The 20856-nt window shown below is 33.7% G+C and overlaps 1 pseudogene; it reads right to left on the bottom strand.

Annotated features, from left to right (window-relative positions):
• Nucleotides 1-774: 774 nt before the first annotated feature.
• LOC149531776 (uncharacterized) lies at nt 775-1962 on the bottom strand (annotated as a pseudogene).
• Between the last annotated feature and the right edge of the window lie 18894 nt (nt 1963-20856).

The following is a 20856-nucleotide window of genomic DNA, read 5'->3' as shown; positions in this document are numbered from 1 at the left end:
AAGATACTTCTATTTGTTGGATGAGATTCTATGTTCTTGAGGTGTTGTATTGTTGATGGTTGTGACTCTTCTCTATAGGATGCACTTCTCTACATAGCTTTGTTTGCTTGCATTCTCCATCTTCCACTAAAAATTTCCTAGGTATGTCTAATACAATATACAAGATAGTTTTAAGGTTTGAATTTAAAGTAAACATGATAGAATGAGTTTCAATTTTCACTTTTTATGACATAGTTTCATGAAGTCAAGTAGAACGCATTTGGCTTTATTTGTCACAATGAGGTATGATTTATACTAATGATTCTCGTTGTAACCAAAAGTAATATTGTTTTTAGTTACATAAAAACCCCTCAATCAACATTTTTTTTTTATAAGAGTGGCTAATGCTAATTCTTGCCTACACATTTGCAATTTAGGTGTTTATGAAAGATGGTGTAAAACTTGTTCGAGATGCATTTCAGCTTGCAAAAGAGAAAGCTCTTTGTGCCAACTTTATAGATGAGTTTGATGCAACTAGAACCTAACATTTTGATAGGTACCAATATCTTTAATTTTAATTCTTGGTGGTAAGCACACAATGGTAAATAGTCTAAATAGTAAAATTGTATTGGGTTTGCATATTTAGTTTAAATAGTCTAAATAGTAAAATAGTCTTCGCTCATTTAGTAGTACCAGATGATACCAAATTAAAAATAGATCATGAGGTTTGTACATCCTGCAATATGAGTTCATACATTGGGTGTGTAATGGGAACACAATGATACAAAATCAAACTTATGGAACATGATATTGTTTACTCATGAGATCTACAGGAGTGGTTGTCTTTCATTAGGCTCTAGTAGTGCTATTTCAAGAAATTTCAACTAAGTCTTTGTATGCACCAACCTAAAATGTTCTCTATAAATGTAAGGAGTCATTTATAGCCGAGGCAAGAAAAACAATAACATTCTTGCAAGCCAAGGCTGAACGAATCAAATCAACAAGAATACATATAACATTTTCCTTGTAAAAGTAATCCTAGCTTCTTGATGAGTAGAAAGTATTGTGAGAATAGAAAGAGCCTCATCCATTATTCCAATATTTTGGTAAACAAGAAATGTCATTAGAGAAGAGACAACTCCAGTTCGAACAACCCTAGGTTTGTTTCCTTGATAAATTGACAAATTGAGAAGTGCAGTAGCAACATCTTTTTTCCCTCTTGGTGTTCCATCACGTAGTAGATCAGCCAAATGAGGGATGAAAATAGAGGCTCCATTTATAATCTTGTTCTTATCCATAATAGATAGGCTAAAAAGAGTTACAACAATATTTTCTCTTTATTTTGTGTTACCATGATTTAAGACTTATATTACATAACTAATGGCTCCTTCTTGAACAATCAATCATTTGTTACTACTATAAATAGATAAATTTAGAAGGGTAGTCACTACATGCTCTTGAATCTTTGCATCACTTGATGATAACAATTTCACTACATGTTCATTAGTTTCACCCATATCACTACCTCTTCATTTCTTGAGATTTTTCAATGCTCTTGACTTGATTGCTAAATTAGGAATAGTAGATAGCTAAAGTATGTCTATTACCATTTATACAACATAAAAAATCTATATTTCTACTATCCTTATGTGAAAGGGAAATCATAATATCCATGAAAATTTTGGCATCTTGTGTATCATATCTCCCCTAGGATCTCTTTGATTGGGGGTGCATTAGTTCAACCCATTCTTTAACTTCATCATAAACTTTTAGTAAATTATTGGGCAAGATATCTAGAGCTTAATTCAGTTCCTCAGTTAATTGGTGAAACCTTGTTGTGATTACCTCACTCTCGAAGACTAGATAGAGTTTTATACCATTAGGAAAGAGTTGAAGTGAAGTTTTAGCATATTGTTGGCCCTTTTCCAAGGAAGAAATACATGGAAGAGAATCCCAAGGAAGAGATCTAGAGGGTGGAGACATCAAATAGACTCCCAAATATAATCTAAATAAACAAACAAAAGTGTTGAGTTAATCTTGATTTTATAGAATTTAATTTATAGGTTGAATACTACACTCAAGACCTCCACCATTATCAAGGGCTCAATGGTGTGCATAAGAAAAAATATGGTATATAGTGGGAAAATATAGTCAAGAGGAAAGAAAATGAAAAAAAAAATTGCATCTTCTAAAACAATAGGAAAAACTCTACCTCAACAATCATAATATACATTCCTCAAGCATTTAGATAATGATATTGTAACCCAAGTGGAAATGCTTATAATTAATTCTTTTGTAGTAACATGTAACAACCAAAAATATATGTCCAAAATGTAACTGCAAAAAAAAACACATTTGGACTATAGCTAATTTCCTCAAACCTTCTCTAGCCTAATACTTCACTGTTACACATTACCATTTTACTATTGCTAAATGCATGCTAGTTTTATAACTGAAGAAAGATAGATAAGGAAGAAACATTAAGCCACAAACACAGGCTTCCATCATGAATTTCATGAACATAAAGATATAGAATACTAGCTTTACAACTTCCTTCACTGGAGAAATTAATGGCACTTTTTTGGTTTTTCAATTTCCTATCCTTTCAAATAGATTTTCAATATCATCTATCATTCTTTGGATCAATTCTTAATAGGATTACTTGAATGCATGCATGCAGGTATCATTAAAGTGTTTTCTTCTAGGGGTGTATTATTACAGGACCTGACTCTTCCCTCTATAAGTGTATTTCAAGTAGATGAGTAATGTGCAATTCAACATTCAATAAGTATTAATTGTTTTCTATTAGAATTAAGCAAGTACATACTAGGTTTTTAGTTAGTATACTTAAGTACTTTCTAAATAAATATTTATTAGTTGCTTTTATAACCATATATATTATACATTGGTTTATAAGTTAACTACTAATCATTCTTGGTGGTAGGAGGATCAGTTTGAAGGATCAAAAATGTTTTGCCTGGTCTCCAAACTGAAAAATTTAAAACATAAGATCTTAAATTGGAACAAGTTATATTTTAAAAATATTTTTAAAGAAAAGTTATATATTGAAGATAAAATGAGTAAATTAAATAAGGAAATTATAATGAAAGGAATGAATAATGAATATTATCAATTAGAGAAAGAATACCTCTCAAAACATGAAGAAATTCTAGCAAAAGAAGAGATGTTCTGGAGGTAGAAATCTAGAGAAAAATGGCTCCTAGAAGGTAATCGTAACACAAATTTTTTTCATAATAGTACCATTCACAATAGAAATTATATTAATATAACCAAAATTAGAAACCTAGAGGGGGAGCAAACTAAAAATTCGGTAGAAATTGCTAAAAAATTTACAGAATACTTTTATGACACGCTTAATAACTTTGGCTCATCAAATAAATTAGCCCAAGATGAAATGTTGAAGCACATTCCCAAGTTGATCACTTAGGAGGATAATAAATTCCTTAACAAATCTTTTACTCTTATCGAGGTTAAAACTGCACTCTTTAGTATGAACTCGGATAAATCCCCAGGTCCAGATAGCTTCCAAGCCTTCTTCTTTAAAAAATGTTGGGATATTCTAGGAGTGGATTTGTGGAAAGCCTTAGAAGCAACTCGTAATGGTGGATCTATTTTAACTGAAATTAATCATACATTCTTAACTCTCATTCCTAAAAAGCATGAAAGTGTAGCACCTAGAGATTTTAGGCCTATTACATTATGTAATACTATCTATAAAGTATTCTAAAAAATTCTAGCTAATCAACTAAAAACATTCTACCTAAACTCATCTTGGAAGAACAAATAGGATTTGTCCCTAGCACATCTATTCTAGACGGTATCTCAATTATACAAGAAACTATCCATTTAACATTAAAAAATAAACAAGCTTGTATGTTACTAAAACTTGATATACATAAGGCATATGACAAGGTAGATTGGAGATTTCTTTGTAAAACCTTAGAGGCCTTTGGCTTGTCCAAACTATGGATTAACATTATTTTTCAATGTATTTCAACCGCCAAAATCTCAATTCTTATCGATGGTACCTCGAAAGGTTTCTTTAATATCTCAAGGGGTATTAGACAAGGAGACCCTATATCTCCTTTCCTTTTTATTATTATGGTAGAGGCATTCAGAAAGGCAATTAAAGTAGTGTAAGAAGAGAGAGAAATTATTGGGGTGAAAGTTACAAATGGAGTTGAAAATACCATCCACCAAAAATTTGTTGATGACACAATTCTTGCTAGAATGAGTACTATGGAAGAGGCTGATCATATGCAATATATTCTAAATACATATAAAAAGGCATCTGGGCAAATGATCAATTCCGAGAAATCAAAAATTTTCTTTCTAAATACTAATATTGAAGTTGAAGACCAAATCTGTCAAAAAATAGGATTTAAAAAAGGCAAATTTCCATTCAAATATTTGGGGATTTATCTTGATAAGAACAAGCAAACTAATCCTGGCTGGGAGAAAATACTCAAGAAAATTGATAATCAAACTAAATCTTGGAAAGGTAGATGGTTAACAAAGGTAGGGAGAGCTACAAATATTAAAGTAGTACTAACAGCTATCCCTTGCTACCAAATGTCCTATTCTTATCTACCAAAACACATCAACTCTAAATTGGAAAGTAAACTATGCAATTTCTTCTAGAAAGGATTGGAGGACAAGAAAAAAGCAACATTAATTAGCTTGAATAAAAATTTTAAACCAAAAGAATATGGTGGATTAGGTATCAAGAACTTGGAATGGTAGAACGAAGCTTTAGGAGCAAAACAAGTTTGGAGACTTTATCAAGAAAGAGATGGGAAATGGGCAAAAATATTATTATATAAATATCTAAATCCATTAGATAAAACTTCGTTATTCAGAATTAATTCTCCCCCCAAAGGATTAGTAGGTTAGAACTTTCTTTTGAATAATCATAGCTTGATTTCCAAATATGTTACATGGGATATAGGGAATGGAGATGAAGCTTTATTCTAGGAAGATTCTTGGATTGGAAACCCTCCTTTGATTAATTCAAAATTTTCTCCTGAAACAATATCACAACTAAAAAATATATGGGGTACAAAAGTAAAAGATTATATAGAGGAATCTGAATCAGATTTAGGTAAGGTATGGACATGGAAATCACTCTCTGAATGTGATATCAATCAGCAGGATAAGGATAAAATGGAATCATCATTAAAAATCCAGAATATTACAATTAAAGACAGGGAGGATAAGCTAATCTAGGCTGCATCAAAGGATGGAGCCTATAAAGTCAGAGAAGGATATAGGATGATCAAAAACTCTCAGCAATGGGAAGTTAGTACCCTTCCTTTGAACCTATTTTGGGATACAACAAGTCTTCCTAAAGTGGGAATGTTCCTTTGGATAGCCATGCACAAGAAAATTTTAACAGAAGATAGGATTTGAAAAATGGGATTTGAAGGGCCATCTAGGTGTACCCTTTGTAAAGAGGATGAAGAAAATGGAGAACACCTCTTATTCTCATGCAAATTTTCTCAGGAATGTTGGAGATGTCTTCAAAGTAAATTCAATTGGTCTTCCTCATTAGCAGGTAATTGGGAAGACCACTTGATGGGCTGGCCCAAAGAGGATCCAAAGAAAATCTATAGTAAACTTTGGAACATATCTCCAACTATAGCTCTTTGGGAAGTTTGGAAAGAATGCAATCGCCAAATCTTCTCAGATCAATATTTTTTGGACCAAGCCCTATTTTAAAAAATAGAAGTAGTAATCTCAGAAGTAATGAACATCGAGCTTAGAAAGAGACCTAGAGAAGAGGGATCCTTCTCTAATTGGGATGATGAAATTAAAAAATGATGGCCATTTTTAATCAACACCCCCCCCCCCCCCCCTCTTCCTATAAAAAGAAGAATGACCTTGCTAGACTTTCTTGCAAAAAGTAACCCCCTCTCCCCCCCCTGCCTAGATGGAAGCAATTAAATTTTGACGAGGCTTCAAGAGGAAATCTTGGTAAAGAAGGAATTGTATGTATCATAAGGGATGAATCAAGTGACTAGATCATTAAAAGATTGAAGTCATTAGACATGGTATCTAATAATATTTCTGAACTCGAAGCCGTAGAAGAAGGAATTAACCTATGTATTAAACTTAATATTAAAAAACTTATAATAGAAGGTGACTCCCAAATCATCATTAATGCTCTCTGGAAAGGAGTTACCCCAAATTGGGTGTTAAATTCTAAATTAGAAACCATTATTAAATATCTATTGGCATTTGAAGAAATAAGATATGCACACATTTTTAGAGAAGGCAACAAGGAGGCTGACACATTAGCCAATCTTGGTACTGATGTTTTTAATACTTTAACATTCAATCGTCATAATAAACCCTCAACAATGCCAATTTAATCATTTTCTTTCTAACTTTGATGTAATGTAGTGATCTCACATGTTTTGGGTAGAGTACCATCACGTGGGAAATCTTTTACTTAAGCTAGGGTATCCTTTCAATATGATGATTTTGTGAGGAGCAAAATTAATCATTCAAATGCCTTCTTCATTATTTGGCATCTAGAATTTTTGACCCCACCTATTTATCAGTAATTCTGGGGCTACTTTACAACACACTTCCACTCACATTTGGTTTTAGTAGTAAGATAGGTAGTGGTATAGTCTAGGTACTATGGATTTTAACATTTGTCTATTTCATGCATTTGAAAATCGCACCATGGCTTTCTATGGGCCAATTACACAAGAGCGATGGAATAGAATTTTGAGGCCCATAGATGATATGAGTCATATAGTTGTCAGTCAAGCTTTAGAAGAAGGAGTTTTCAATTATGACTACTCATGGAGGACTAATAGTGACATAGTAGGGCTCTAGGTAGGCTGCTTGGCTCGAGCGAGGGTTAAAAAAGGGACATTATTAGGATTACCTACAATATTTTCAATCCTTGTTGGTTAGTCAGGCTGGAAATTATAGTCACAAACATTGATGCTTGGCTTTGCATTCCTCTCCTAGAGGCATATATGGAATTTGAAGTTAATAGTCTAGAAATGGGAAGGAGTTTGAGATGCCCTAGCATGGTAATTAGGGATAATATCTAGTTTTTTAATGAGTGGCTACAAATGGAGTTGAGTATCAATTTTTTGTTGAGATGGAGGGGAATTATCGAAGATCCAAGAAGGGACTAGTAACCAATTACTTGAGGGCATATGATGCCTATATCCATCCAGATGTGGACTTCAACAACATGGAGGATGTGGAATTTTTTCTTCCAAATTATGACAAAACCAGCAGGGGTAGGTCAACCTATGAATTCCCCCCAGAATCCAAGGCAACTTCTTTGCACGAAGCTTTGAAAATCATTAAGGTTTTCAAAAAAGTATGACTAAAATAGTTCTTGGGTCATTTTGTATAATAAGTTTCCTCTGTAGATAAGTTGTTCTAACTATAATTACGAACAAAGTAGTTTACGAGACATCTTTTAATTCAGTGTCCTTTTCAATATAAACCTGGATATGACTATTACTATAAATATAAATATATATGAATGAAAATCATTTTTAGCTATTGTTTAGCCCCTTTATTTGGTTATGGTTTTGGTTCGTACATTTCAGCACTACTGATCAAGTTTTAGTATTGATTTTGGCATAGATCCACCTCCTTTTCAGGGCTTTATGCTAATCTGTATTAAAACTAGAGCTTAATGTTTATCAGTGTTGATAATGTGAGATTTGGCATATCACCATAGATGCCTTCTATTTTTTTTCAATTTGCTCCTCCCACGATTTTGCTAATTATTTTAACTTTGATAAAATCATCTCTTAAATTGCACATGAAAATCAATTATGTTTAGATATAAGGACTTCGTTCCCCATTTGCACTTTAATCATTAATTTCACAAAATGTAAATATAATTGAGTTAATTACAAATCAATATAATTGAGCTAACGGTAGATCAATTAATAATTATAATAGAATTAGTTATTAACCCATCTTTAATATCTTCATAATGACTTCATATATTATTGTGAGATGGATCCCCTTGGTTCCATTTTGAGATTTGTTGTTTTTGGTTTATCCTTAACCCTTAACATTTGTTGATTGTGGTGAATTTAGATAGATGTTGATAATCTTTTCTCCAATTTGGAACCTCATCAGAAAGACAATTATACTATTTTGAACACCGGTTTGATGCAATCACTAGGGTATGCCCCTTTTACTAATGTATAATATAGGATTGCGGTCCTAGGCAAGACAGGAGGTTTTCTTTCCCCGTTCTTTCCTACCTATGCCCGTCAGAATGGGAGAACTATATGTAATTTTTTTTTCAATTTAATAAAATTAATCATGGCTTCAGCCGTTTACTGAGCAAAAAAAAAAAAAACTACTAATTATTCTTTATATATTGATGATTAGTATTAATATTCAATTATTATTTTTTATAATGCTATTTTCAAATGATTTTATTCACAAGTCATTTAGGTAAGGAGTTAATTGTTGATTAGAATTCAATATATTTGAACTACTAAATCTAGGTCCAATAGTTATACATGGACTAATTATGGCTCATGTCAATCAGATATGCTACAACTATACCAAATATGCATAAAAACTAAAATAGGGCTTCTAAATGTGCTATTTCACATTGTGAATGCACTATTAAACCTATTGGATGCACTAAAATAATGTATATGCACTACTAAAAAAAAAAAATTTACTAAAATGCCTAAAATAAGCATCTAATCATTATCATGAAAAAATCTAAAGATTTCTCTACAAATAAGAAAACTTCAAATCAAAGATGTCTTTTATGATATACCAAGGCACCATAGTTAGTCAGACGCTGATATCTATGACCCCTCTTGAACCTATGCTCTTGCAATGGGACAACCACCTTCATGGGACCAAAGCTCCAAATAAGTGAAAATGAAAAGTGGTTGTAGAAATGAATAGGTAAAAGGTCTTTTTGGATGTATTTAAACAACTTAGGGGAATTTTGACCTATTTTTAACACCTAATTCATGACCTAACTCCTTTTTTTCTAGATTGGATATTTCTCCATAGCGTTTAATTCTTATCATATGTTATTCCAAACACTATTCACATAACACATTTTCCCCACTACATTTTCAAAAATAAAATTAGAATTTCCAAATCTTGCAAATCACTAATTTGAATTTGATTGTCAAGGGGGAATGTATCAATATCCAAACATCAACCAACCAACAAGGGGATTAGAAAAAAAAATTCAAAATAAGGGCATTAAATGCAAAATTATGAAAATGATGTAGGAGCATCCTAGATGTAAGGACAATCCTGCATTACTCAAAAATAGTTATATTTCTAGTTTTCCATTTTTTGTGTTTTCAATAAGGGTTATTCATGTATAGAGTTGTTATTTGTCAGAGCTTGCTAATTTTAGTAAGTTAGTATTATGTTCTTAGATTGTTCTAATCTTATATGTGGAGGTTCATTTTTGATATATCAACCTGCCAGATGAGTTTTATTGTCATATTGTATGTATTGGTGTAGTTATTGCAAATTTTTGGTATAAATTTTGGCTATCCAAACTTCAGGTCCAATGATGAAGGCATAAATGGCTTTGAAATGAAATGAAACCTCAATTGATGGATGCTTCCACAATTAGCTATTATAGATCGCTAGCTGAGGATTATGAAATAGGGTCAATGGTTTGCTAGGTATGGTCTCCAGAAGTGGATCCATCCAAAAATGTAATTTATAAATTGTCTTGAGTCAATCTTATGTAATCAAGTATAATGAAATCATATAATATGAGGTTTGTTGGCTTCAAGGGTTAGGGATTAGTGTCTAGAAAATTCTCGGGTGGTTAAAAGTAGCTATATAAGGAAGGCATGTAGGTTATCTAAGGAATTTTTGGGTGATAGTCATAGCTATGTCTTGCATATTGTTGTAAGGAAGGTACCCATGTAGGTTTGCTATTATAATTTTGTAATTCTGCATTGGTGATGATAATAAGAAGCCCATATTTTATGTTTTTCTCTATTTCTATTTTTTGTTACAGTATTAAGGGGAGCACCTTTCATCAAGTGGTATCATAATGAGATCTCCTAAGTGTGTAAATAGATCACTGACTAGGAGGCAGTTTGCACAAAGACCATGGTTTAGGAAAAGTGTGTAGATAGATTACAATTGTGAGGTAGTTTTCACTAGGGTTTCAGTAGAAGTGCAAAATTATCTCCATGAAGAGAGTGTGGTGGAAGAGGCATAGGTGTTATGCCTAAGGTTTCTAGAGCCCTCCAAAGATAGGTGCAAGCATTGGAAGAATAAATGCATAGAGGAATAAATATTTTTGTAAGATATGAAAGTGAGGATCAAGAAGAAGAAGAAAATATTGAAAATGAGGCAATCCTAGACCTAGAAGAAGAGAGGCTTTTTAGGGCCATTCCCAAGATTAGAAAAAGACCTCAGTTTGAGGTTCCCAAGTTTTTAGGATATCTTAACCATGAGGAATTGATCAACTAGATCAATGAATTGGAGGAATACTTTAAGTATGAAGATATTAAAAATCTGAATAGGGTCAAATTTACAAAGGCCAAACTAAAGTCATGTGAAGATCTAGTGGCAGGAGATATAGTTGGAGAAAAATAGAAGAGGACAAAATCACAAGATGGGACTAGATGATAGCTAATTTAAAGATACAATTCATTCTCATGGATTATGGACTTGATCTACTAAAGAAAATGCAAGGGTTGAAGCAAGCAGGAAGATCTTTTCAAGAGTATATTGAAGAGTTCTAACAAGTTCTCATTAGAGCAGGTCATGCAGAAGTTGACAAGGAGAAAGTTGTTTGTTATCTTAATGGGTTGAGACCAAACATTTAGGGGGAATTGAGTCTAGTCTAAATGAACAACATTGAAGAGGCATACCAATTTACCCTAAGAGTTGAGGAAAAGTTGAATAAGAAGTTTGATAACAAAAATAGTGGAAGAGGTCATAGTGGAAGATCTAGAAAATGGTATTATGGAGGTTGAAATGATGAAGAAAAAGGATGAGGCTAGCAGTAGCAGTCAAAACCAGAGGGGAAAAAATTCCAATAGTTTCCATGATAAAAACAATAGAGATTAGAGAGAAAGAGGGAGAGGAGGACATACCATATTCCTAGGTACAGGATGACCACAAGGTCATGGTCAATGAGAAATTCTCAGTGACGTTCAATATTGGAAGCTATGAGGATGAGGTTCCTTATGATATCATACCTATGGACATATATCATATTTTGTTGGGTAGGTCATGGTAGTTTGATAGGCATGCTCTATATTATGAATGTGAAAATACCTATACTAACAAAGGATGGAGTGAAACATATGCTAAAGAAATTGAATGAGAAAGAAGAAAAGGTATGCAGTGCTGCCAGAATATACTTTTTTGATTGAAAGAAATTTCTCAAAGATATGAGGTGTGAGCATATGTTTTTTGTTGTACTTCCAAAAGATGGTAAAGAAGAAGTAGGGGAGGTACCTACTAAAGTTACAATTTTTTTGGGAGAGTTTCATCATATTATGTCAAATAATGTACCTAACAGATTACCCTTGGTAAGGAAGATTAGACACCAAATAGACATTTTTGTGATGTGGAGCCTAATCAAATTCAGAGGTTTATTTAGTGCAGTTTCCCTTCAAATTATTTCTATGGGGGGTAGTACCCCCAAGATAGAGCTACAAGATCTTGAGGTAGCATCCTAGGTAGACTCCCTATCACAGTATAGGGTGAGGTCAAGAAGCAATGCCCCTGCGAGGGTTTTCAGTGGTAGTGCCCTCAAAGAAAAAAATGACCTTATATTGTAAAAGGCATATGCTACTATTTTTCTATTATTCTAGCCCTAATTTTGTAAGTGGGAAAAAATCTTATATAAAAAGGTGTAGGGTTAGAGATTTTCATAACGTGTGATGCAAAAATTGGTTCTTGCAGTGGTATTGAGTTGTAAGGGATTATGGATTTTAATTAGATTATAATCACTAGATCATAATAATATTGGACTTGCTATTAGTGGACATAGCCCAAGGATTGGGTGAACCACATTAAATATTGGTGCCTTGTGTTTTCTTATGTGCGATCTATTATTTTATTATATTGGTTATATTTGCATGTAACTATTATTTCTATCTAATGTTGGGAGAAGCACCCCCAAGATGGGGTCAAGGAGCAGTGCCCCTGTGATGTCCTAGGGTAACACCCCAGGTGCTCTCCCTATCGCAGTATAAGCTGTTGGAAATATTCAAGATATGATAGGTTACTGAGGGGGGAGGGGTGAATCCGTAACCTTAAAATGTTTCTTTAATTTTACCACACATCCATCTATGCTACTGCATACATTAGTTCTAAATCATAAAACATTCATTACACAAAAGAATACAATATTTTGGTGACCCAGAAACCTTCCAAATAGAAAGTAAAATTGGGTTGGGGATGATACCCACAAAACTTCAATACTGTAGCATAAATTTATCCTGTTAAGGCTTACATTGACCACTTCTGGTGATCTGCCTTGTTTGGAGCACAAAGCACTACTAAGTCCACCTTGTTAGAGGATTTACAAACATACAATGAAGTATGTACTCAGTTAGGAGATATATACAAAGACTGTTAAGTCTACCTTGTTAGAGGATTTAGAAAATTGATTCACTTGTTAAGATGAAGCTATGGATCTACTTACAACTTATTGCTGATAAGATCCTTTATGCATTGATCACCTTATGTGATGAATATAATTTGTTTGCCTCTATATTGACCTTGTTGTATTCCTTGAACTATTTTTGAAAATCCTTCACAGATACTTTTCAAAATTCATTTACATTACTTTTCTATTCCTTCATATTTTTGATATCTTACAATACATCTTACATATATACCTTTCAAATCTACAAAATTTCAAGGTTGGCCTAAATACAAGTGAACAAATACATTACAAAGTCAGCCCAACAGTAAATAACTCAGGTTCATTGAACGGACTCAGTGACCTTCTGATACACAGTGTCCACTACATTACTTGACATCATCATGCACTCAGTAGAAGTGGAGGCTCAGTCCATACTAATCGCTCAATGCAATTCTAAACTCAGTAACCACTGGTGACTTGGTAGATGTAGTGTCACTCGGTAGATACTACACACTGAGTTTACCTTGCTTCACTTTGTAAACACTACTTCTTCCAATGCTTGGTTTACATTGAATCTCCATGACACAAACTTTACTACTCAATAGACACTGTGAAGTATGGTAGACACTAAGAAACTTAGTAGACACTGCTGGTCTTCACATTTCTTGTATTTACTCGGTAGCTTCAGGAATGCTCGGTGTAAATTGCATAACTGCTAAGCTTACAAGGTAACCACTAGATGCTTGGCACTAATGACAAAAATGATCATAATGCCAACAATCTCCCCCTTTGGCATTAGTGAAAAAAACACTTATGAACCAAAACTTATGTTAACTGACATTTTAATTTTGATTTACCAAAATTGATCTTTGTAATTTTGCTATATATACATATCTTACATATCTCCCCCACACATATGGCATACATAGCTTTTATCTATACATATGTCAATTTATTTTTATTTCTTCACAAGTCTCTTTTACTCCCCTTGCTCTCTTCTCTTGTTCATCTCATACTCCCCCTTTTTGACAATAATGCCAAAGAATATATACAATAAATTCAAATAGAGACACTAAAATGTGAGAGAAATTCGGAGTGTACCTTGAGAATAAGAGACAATGTCTTATCCCAATTATCTTGCAAAATTTTGTAGGTGGAGAGAGCCACTTGAATTTTTGTAGAAAGTTCAATCATATGATCTGCTATAGAAATTTTTGTCTTGAATCAATGTTTTTGAATAAGCAATATGTTTTTGAATTTGGTCCATGACTGGAAGGATCATATTCTGGATGTCAATTAGTGTAGATCTGATCCAGACTTCTTCTCTAAGTAACTTTGCCTACATTTTTGAAAAAAATTTCATCTTCATGTGATGTGAAGAGCTTGAACTATGGTCAAGTTGTAACTTTTGAGCATTAGCCTTCATTTCCACATCTATCTTATTTAATTTTTCTTTAACATCCTTGGTGTACTCGGTAACATCACAAAGCTTGCCAAAAAGTAATGTTACATTTATAAAAGATTTCTCAAGGTTGCTCAAAATTGTGGATAATTCTACCTACTTTATTGCAATGTGCTGAGCAATGTGCTCAAGCACCTTATTGTCAAATTTCTTCTTTGCCTTTTCAATGAGCTTCTCTTGCCCAGAGGTGTCCTCCTTGAACTTATTTACAACCTCTTCTAATTGTAACAAAATGTGTTGAGATGGATCAACATCAACATCAATAGCTTCAAAAATTATATTTTTGGCATTCTCAATTATTGTGTATTCTCCGTCCCTCTCATCTCTTAGCTGCTTCTGCCTTGCCTTTAGCTCTAAAAGTTGACTAACCATTCTCATTTCATTGGCTGAGGCAGTGTCTAAATCTATCTTGGGAATAATAATTTCTTTATCCAAGTCTAAATCTTCATCAATTTCCTTACCAGTAAGAAAAAATTTTAGAGGAGTCTTAGGTTTTACTTTAGTGCTTACTTCCTTGGATTTAGAACCATAAACAATAGTTGATATAGATGGACTAGTAGAAAAAACAAGAATTGGTCCAATTGGAGGAAAACTGAGAGAAGTACCAAATGTATCCAAAATTGATGTGCTTCCCAAAAATGATGTACCAATAGGTAATGTATAGGCTGGAATATTTATAATTGAAGTACTAACAAATATTGGTGCAGTCAGAGCTGTGGTAGACAAAATTGTAGAATGGGCTATCGAACTTACTATACATGGAGTAGAAGAAGTTGACACAATTGATGATGTTGTGATTGATTGCTTAGGTATTGATGAAGAGGGCTAGAGCTTAGTAGATGAAGTAACTGATACTTCCATAGAAGATGCTTGGAGCTATGGGGTGGTAGGAGTAGATGATATTTCTAATGTAGATGCAATCCATCCTACTGAAGTTGTCTCCAACCTTGATGATGTTGCCAGCTTACGTGGAGAGTGAGGAAGGGAAGCAATGACTTCTACTGCAATCTTCATTGGGTCATGTTCTTCATCCACTTCCTCCTTGTCTTCCTCTTCAACTTCCTCCCCTTTCTCTTAATCATCAGCCCTTAGTGCTTGATAATCTCCAATATCAATAGTAGCACATGGAGTGTTGTCATCTTCTTCATCATCACTATCACCATCATCATCCTTGATCACAACTAGATCATCACTAGGGTTATGTAGATGATAAATATTCTTCCACATGTTTGTTAAATCTCTTACAACATGCTCAATGTCCTTAATTAGAATCAAACATGTGTGAAATCTAATCATCATTTTACCTTCATTATTCTTCATGGCTGCTTTTACTTCTACCTCAATGAGATTTGGTAATAGATTCTTCAAGGATTGTTCATAGATGGCTTTTGCCATTTGTGTGGCTGATTCCCACCTCAGTTGCAGTCTTACTAATAATTCTTTTGAGATCTGAGGAGCAATCTAGTCTAGGGAATACTTCCACTTTCCCATTTTGGTGAGTACTAGGTCCTCAATCTACATCTTCTTTGCATCAGTTCTAGTTTCAAACTTTAAAGCTTCAAAGTTTGTGATGCCACCTCCTTCTTCCATCTGTTTCAACCTTTCTTGGAAGGTAAGTTGGGGCTTGTTGAATACTATTTCACCTTTATTTTTTCCTTTGCCTCTCCTGGTGAAAACAACTATGGAGGCCTTTGGAGGTTTAGTAATAATAACCCTCCCTTTCTTCTTTGTTGGCTCTGCCTCTTTTTCTTATTCTTGCCCTTCATTTTCTTGTTTGTGATCCTCTTCTTCGTCTTGCTGTTGTTGGTGCTTTCAGATGCCATTTCTACTCAGTAAGTGATGGAAATCTTTGAGAAAATTCCCTAACAAAAAATTCACTCAAAATCACTTGAAATTGCTTGAATGCACCTAGAGATCTCTTTGCTCTAAGGATACAAAGAAAAATGAAGTTAAATTTTGCCCATTTTGATGAAAAGTTTGCCATTAATGCTAGGTACCATACTATCGTAGTGTGTGATAGACTATCATCCACTGACCTAACTTGACAATAGTATCAACTCAGTAGATGAACCAAATTCCTTTTACTCTTGACCTTGCTCAGTAAGGTCTTTAACCACTTTCCTCAGTGGAGTCTGATGCAATCAATGAAGGATAACCTTTCTGTGATCCTAGTGTATCAAGAATACTGATTGGATCATTTGTATTCCTCATATTTCTTGAAAATGTTTATGATTTCCTTACTGAGTATAGCTCCAACACATTCTTAGGAATTTAGTTTGAGTGGATGGAGTCACCCACTTCTTGAGTGACTTCACTTCCATGATTTGAGCTTGTATCTTCAGTGGATTTAGGAATCCATTGCTGCTTCATTTGTTTCCTTATGTTATCAACCCTTGCTTTCTTTTCATCTTCAATTTTGCCTATATTCATGTAGTTTTTAGCTATATGACTAAGTTTAGTGCATGTGTAACACCTTATAGTAGTGTCCTTCTTCCTTAGGTGATGCCTTGCACAATTTATACCAATGTGTCCATATTCTCCACAATAATGACATCTGCACCAGGTATTATAGTCCCATCCAAATATTGCCTTTACAAGTTGTTTAGCTAGATTGAATGATTTGGATTTGCATTGAAATGCCTTGTGACCATGCTTTTTGCATTTGTGACAATTACTTAAAATTTTGGTTTCTCCTTGCATTCATTGGCTTTGTGACCATGCTGATTACAGCTATAGCACTTTCAATTGAATTTTCCTTTTCCATTGCTCCAACATTTGTTTGATGTATGACCAATATTCCCACAATGATTGCATGAGGGTTTTAGATTCCTTTTTGCACCTTGCTTGGAAGATTCACCTTGTTCTTCATTGTATCCAAGTCCTGCTTTACCTTTTTGCTTATGAAGATTCTGCTCATTTTGTTGAATCAGTTGATTCGTGTCTTCTTGTGATTTCAACATTCTTTCATTGATTTGTTTTTCAATATTTAGGTCATTCTTTAATTTTTCAACAATTTTCTTTTCACATCTTAGTTCTCTCAATATTCTTTCATTAATTTCCCTTTCATAATTTAGATCACTTCTTATTCTTTCATTCTGTGCTTTGAGAATCCTAATTTCTTCATTTGCTCTAGTGATTTGATCAATGAGGTCTTCATGCTGATTGGATTGATGATGTCTTTCATTGTTCTTGCCTCCAAGTCTTCATTTTCCTTATTCCTTTGTTCCAAAATTTCACATAGCCTAATTGATTGGATTTCTTGTTCTCTTTTGAGTTTTCTTACTTCTTCTTGCAGAGAGCCATTCTTTGCTAGGAGTTCCTTGATTGCCTCATTAGCTTCATCTGAGCTGCTTGATGGTAAAAGGTCTTCAATGTTTTCTTCAAAATACTGATGGTTATCCATTTGTCTTGCAAGTTCCTTCCTTCTTTTTAGGGATTGGGAAAGATGCTCCTTTTCTTCTTTGAGTTGAGCTATGGCCATCTCTAGATCTAGCTTTTCATTTTCAATTTCCTTGTCAAGTCTGAATATCTCCATTTGTCTTTTAGATCTTTGCTCAAGCTGCCAAACTTTTATCTTGAGAACAACAAAGCTCTAATACCAATTGTTGGAAATATTCAAGATATGATAGGTTACTGAGATGGGAGGGGTGAATCAGTAGCCTTAAAAAAATTCTTTAAATTTACCACACATCCATCTATGCTATTGCATACATTAGTTCTAAAACATAAAACATTCATTACAGAAAAGAACGCAATATTTTGGTGACCCAAAGACCTTCCAAATAGAAAGTAAAACTAGGGTGGGGATGATACCCACAAAACTTCAATACTACAGCATAAAGTTGGCCTATTAAGGCTTACATTGACCACTTTTGGTGATCTACCCTATTAGGAGCACAAAGGACTGTTAGGTCCACCTTGTTAGAGGATTTACAAACATACAATGAAGTATGTACTCGGTTAGGAGATTTATACAAAGACTATTAAGTCTACCTTGGTAGAGGATTTAGAAAATTGATTCACCTATTAAGATGAAGCAGTGGATCTACTTACAATTTATTGTTGATAAGATCCTTTATGCACTGATCACCTTATGTGATGAATATAACTTTTCTACCTCTATATTGACCTTGCTGTATTCCTTAAACTGTTGTTGAAAATCCTTCACAGATACTTTTCAAAATTAATTCACATTACTTTGCTATTCCTTCATATTTTTGATATCTTACATGTATATCTTTCAAATTTAAAAAATTTAAAGGTCGGCCAAAATACAAGTAAACAAATACATTACAAATTTGGCCCAATAGTAACCCCGGTTCATTGAACTGTCTCAGTGACCTTCTGATACACAGTGTCCACTGCGTTACTCAACATCGTCATGCACTCAGTAGAAGTGAAGGCTCAATCCATACTAATCACTCAATGCAATTCTAAACTCAGTAACCACTGGTGACTCGGTAGATGTAGTGTCACTCGGTAGATACTGCACATTGAGTTTACCTTGCTTCACTTAGTAAACACTGCTTCTTCCAACACTTGGTTTACACTGAATCTCCATGACACAAAGTTTACTACTCGGTAGACACTATGAAGCATGGTAGACACTGAGAAACTTGGTAGATACTGTTGGTCTTCACATTGCCTATATTTACTCGGTAGCTTCAGGAATGCTTGATGTAAACTGCATAACTGCTAAGCTTACAAGGTAACCACTGGATGCTCGGTAAGCATTAAGAATTGAGTAAGTGTTGTCACTAATAAAAAAAATAATCATAATTCCAACAATAAGGCAGGGTCAAGGGAAAATGACCCTATAGGGGTTTTCATGGATAGCACACCCAAAGCCAAAAATGACCTTATATTATAAAAGGCATCAGCTACTATTTTTCTATTATTTCAACCCTAATTTTGTAAGAAAAAAAAAAGATTGTATAAAAAGGCTTAGGGTTAGAGATTTTCATAAGGTGTGATGTGAAAATTGGTTCTTGTAGCAGTATTGAGCTATAAAGGATTATAGTTTGTAATCAGGTTATAATAATTGGATCATAATAATATTGGACTTGTTGTTGATGGACATAGCCAGTGATTGATGAACCGTGTTAAATCTTGGCATCTTATGTTCTCTTATGTGCGATCTATTATTTTTTGATATTTGTTATATTTGCATGTAACTATTATTTATGTCTGAGGTTAATCCTAAAAAACTTGATTCCAGGATCCAATTTCCCAAATAAGGCAGCACACATAATGACACCATCCTAAAGAAAAGATTTGAACATACAACTGCATGAGTTATTATAGAAGGGATTGACTCGAGAGATTTTGAGTCCATCTTCTCTTCTAGTAGTATTAGCACCTAAGAAGAATGGAGAATGAATGATGTGTATAGACTCTCAAGTTATTAGCAAGATCACAATTAAGTAAAGATTTTCATTACCACATATGGATGTTATTATGGATTGTTTGAGTGGAGACGTGTATTTCAAAAAGATAGATAATTGGATCATAATAATATTGGACTTGTTGTTGATGGACATAGCCAGTGATTGATGAACCGTGTTAAATCTTGGCATCTTATGTTCTCTTATGTGTGATCTATTATTTTTTGATATTTGTTATATTTGCATGTAACTATTATTTATGTCTGAGGTTAATCCTAAAAAACTTGATTCCAGGATCCAATTTCCCAAATAAGGCAGCACACATAATGACACCATCCTAAAGAAAAGATTTGAACATACAACTGCATGAGTTATTATAGAAGGGATTGACTCGAGAGATTCTGAGTCCATCTTCTCTTCTAGTAGTATTAGCACCTAAGAAGAATGGAGAATGAATGATGTGTATAGACTCTCAAGTTATTAGCAAGATCACAATTAAGTAAAGATTTTCATTACCACATATGGATGTTATTATGGATTGTTTGAGTGGAGACGTGTATTTCAAAAAGATAGATGTGAAGAGTGTGTACCATCAAATTCACATCAAAGAAGGAGATTCTTGGAAATATTTAGGATATGACAGGTTACTAAGAGGGGAGGGGTGAATCAGTAACCTTAAATTTTTTAATTAATTTACCATACATCCATCTATGCTACTACATGCATTAGTTCTGAAATATAAAACAATCATTACACAAGAGAACACAATATTTTGGTGACCCAAAAACCTTCCAAATAGAAAGTAAAATTGGGGTGGGGATGATACCCACAAAAATTCAATATTGCAATATAAAGTTGGCCTGTTAAGGCTTACATTGACTAGTTCTAGTGATCTACCCTATTAGGAGCATAAAGGATTGCTAGGTCCACCTTGTTAGAGGATTTGCAAACATATAATGAAGTATGCACTCTGTTAGGAGATTTGTACAAAGACTGTTAAGTCTACCTTGTTAGAGAATTTGGAAAAATTGATTCACCTATTAGGATGAAGCAGTGGATCTTCTTGCAACTGATTACTGATAAGATCCCTTATGCACTGATCACCTCATGTGATGGATATAACTTTTCAATCTCTAAATTGACCTTGCTAAGTTCCTTGAACTGTTGTTGATAATCTTTCGCATATACATCACATTACTTCTCAACTCCTTTCTCATTCATTATCATGATACATACATGTTTGATATCTTACAATACATCTTACATAAATACCTTTCAAACTTACAAAATTACAAGGTTGGCCAAAATGCAAGTAAAAAAATACATTACAGAGTCGTTCCAATAGTAAGTAACTCGGTTTCATTGAACTGACTCAGTGACCTTTTGATACTCAACATCCACTA

This window comes from Cupressus sempervirens, chromosome 11 (assembly GCF_028749045.1).
Source record: "Cupressus sempervirens isolate cs-2001-9-10 chromosome 11, ASM2874904v1, whole genome shotgun sequence".
NCBI lineage: Eukaryota > Viridiplantae > Streptophyta > Pinopsida > Cupressales > Cupressaceae > Cupressus > Cupressus sempervirens.
This window is presented reverse-complemented; position numbering and strand designations above follow the sequence as displayed.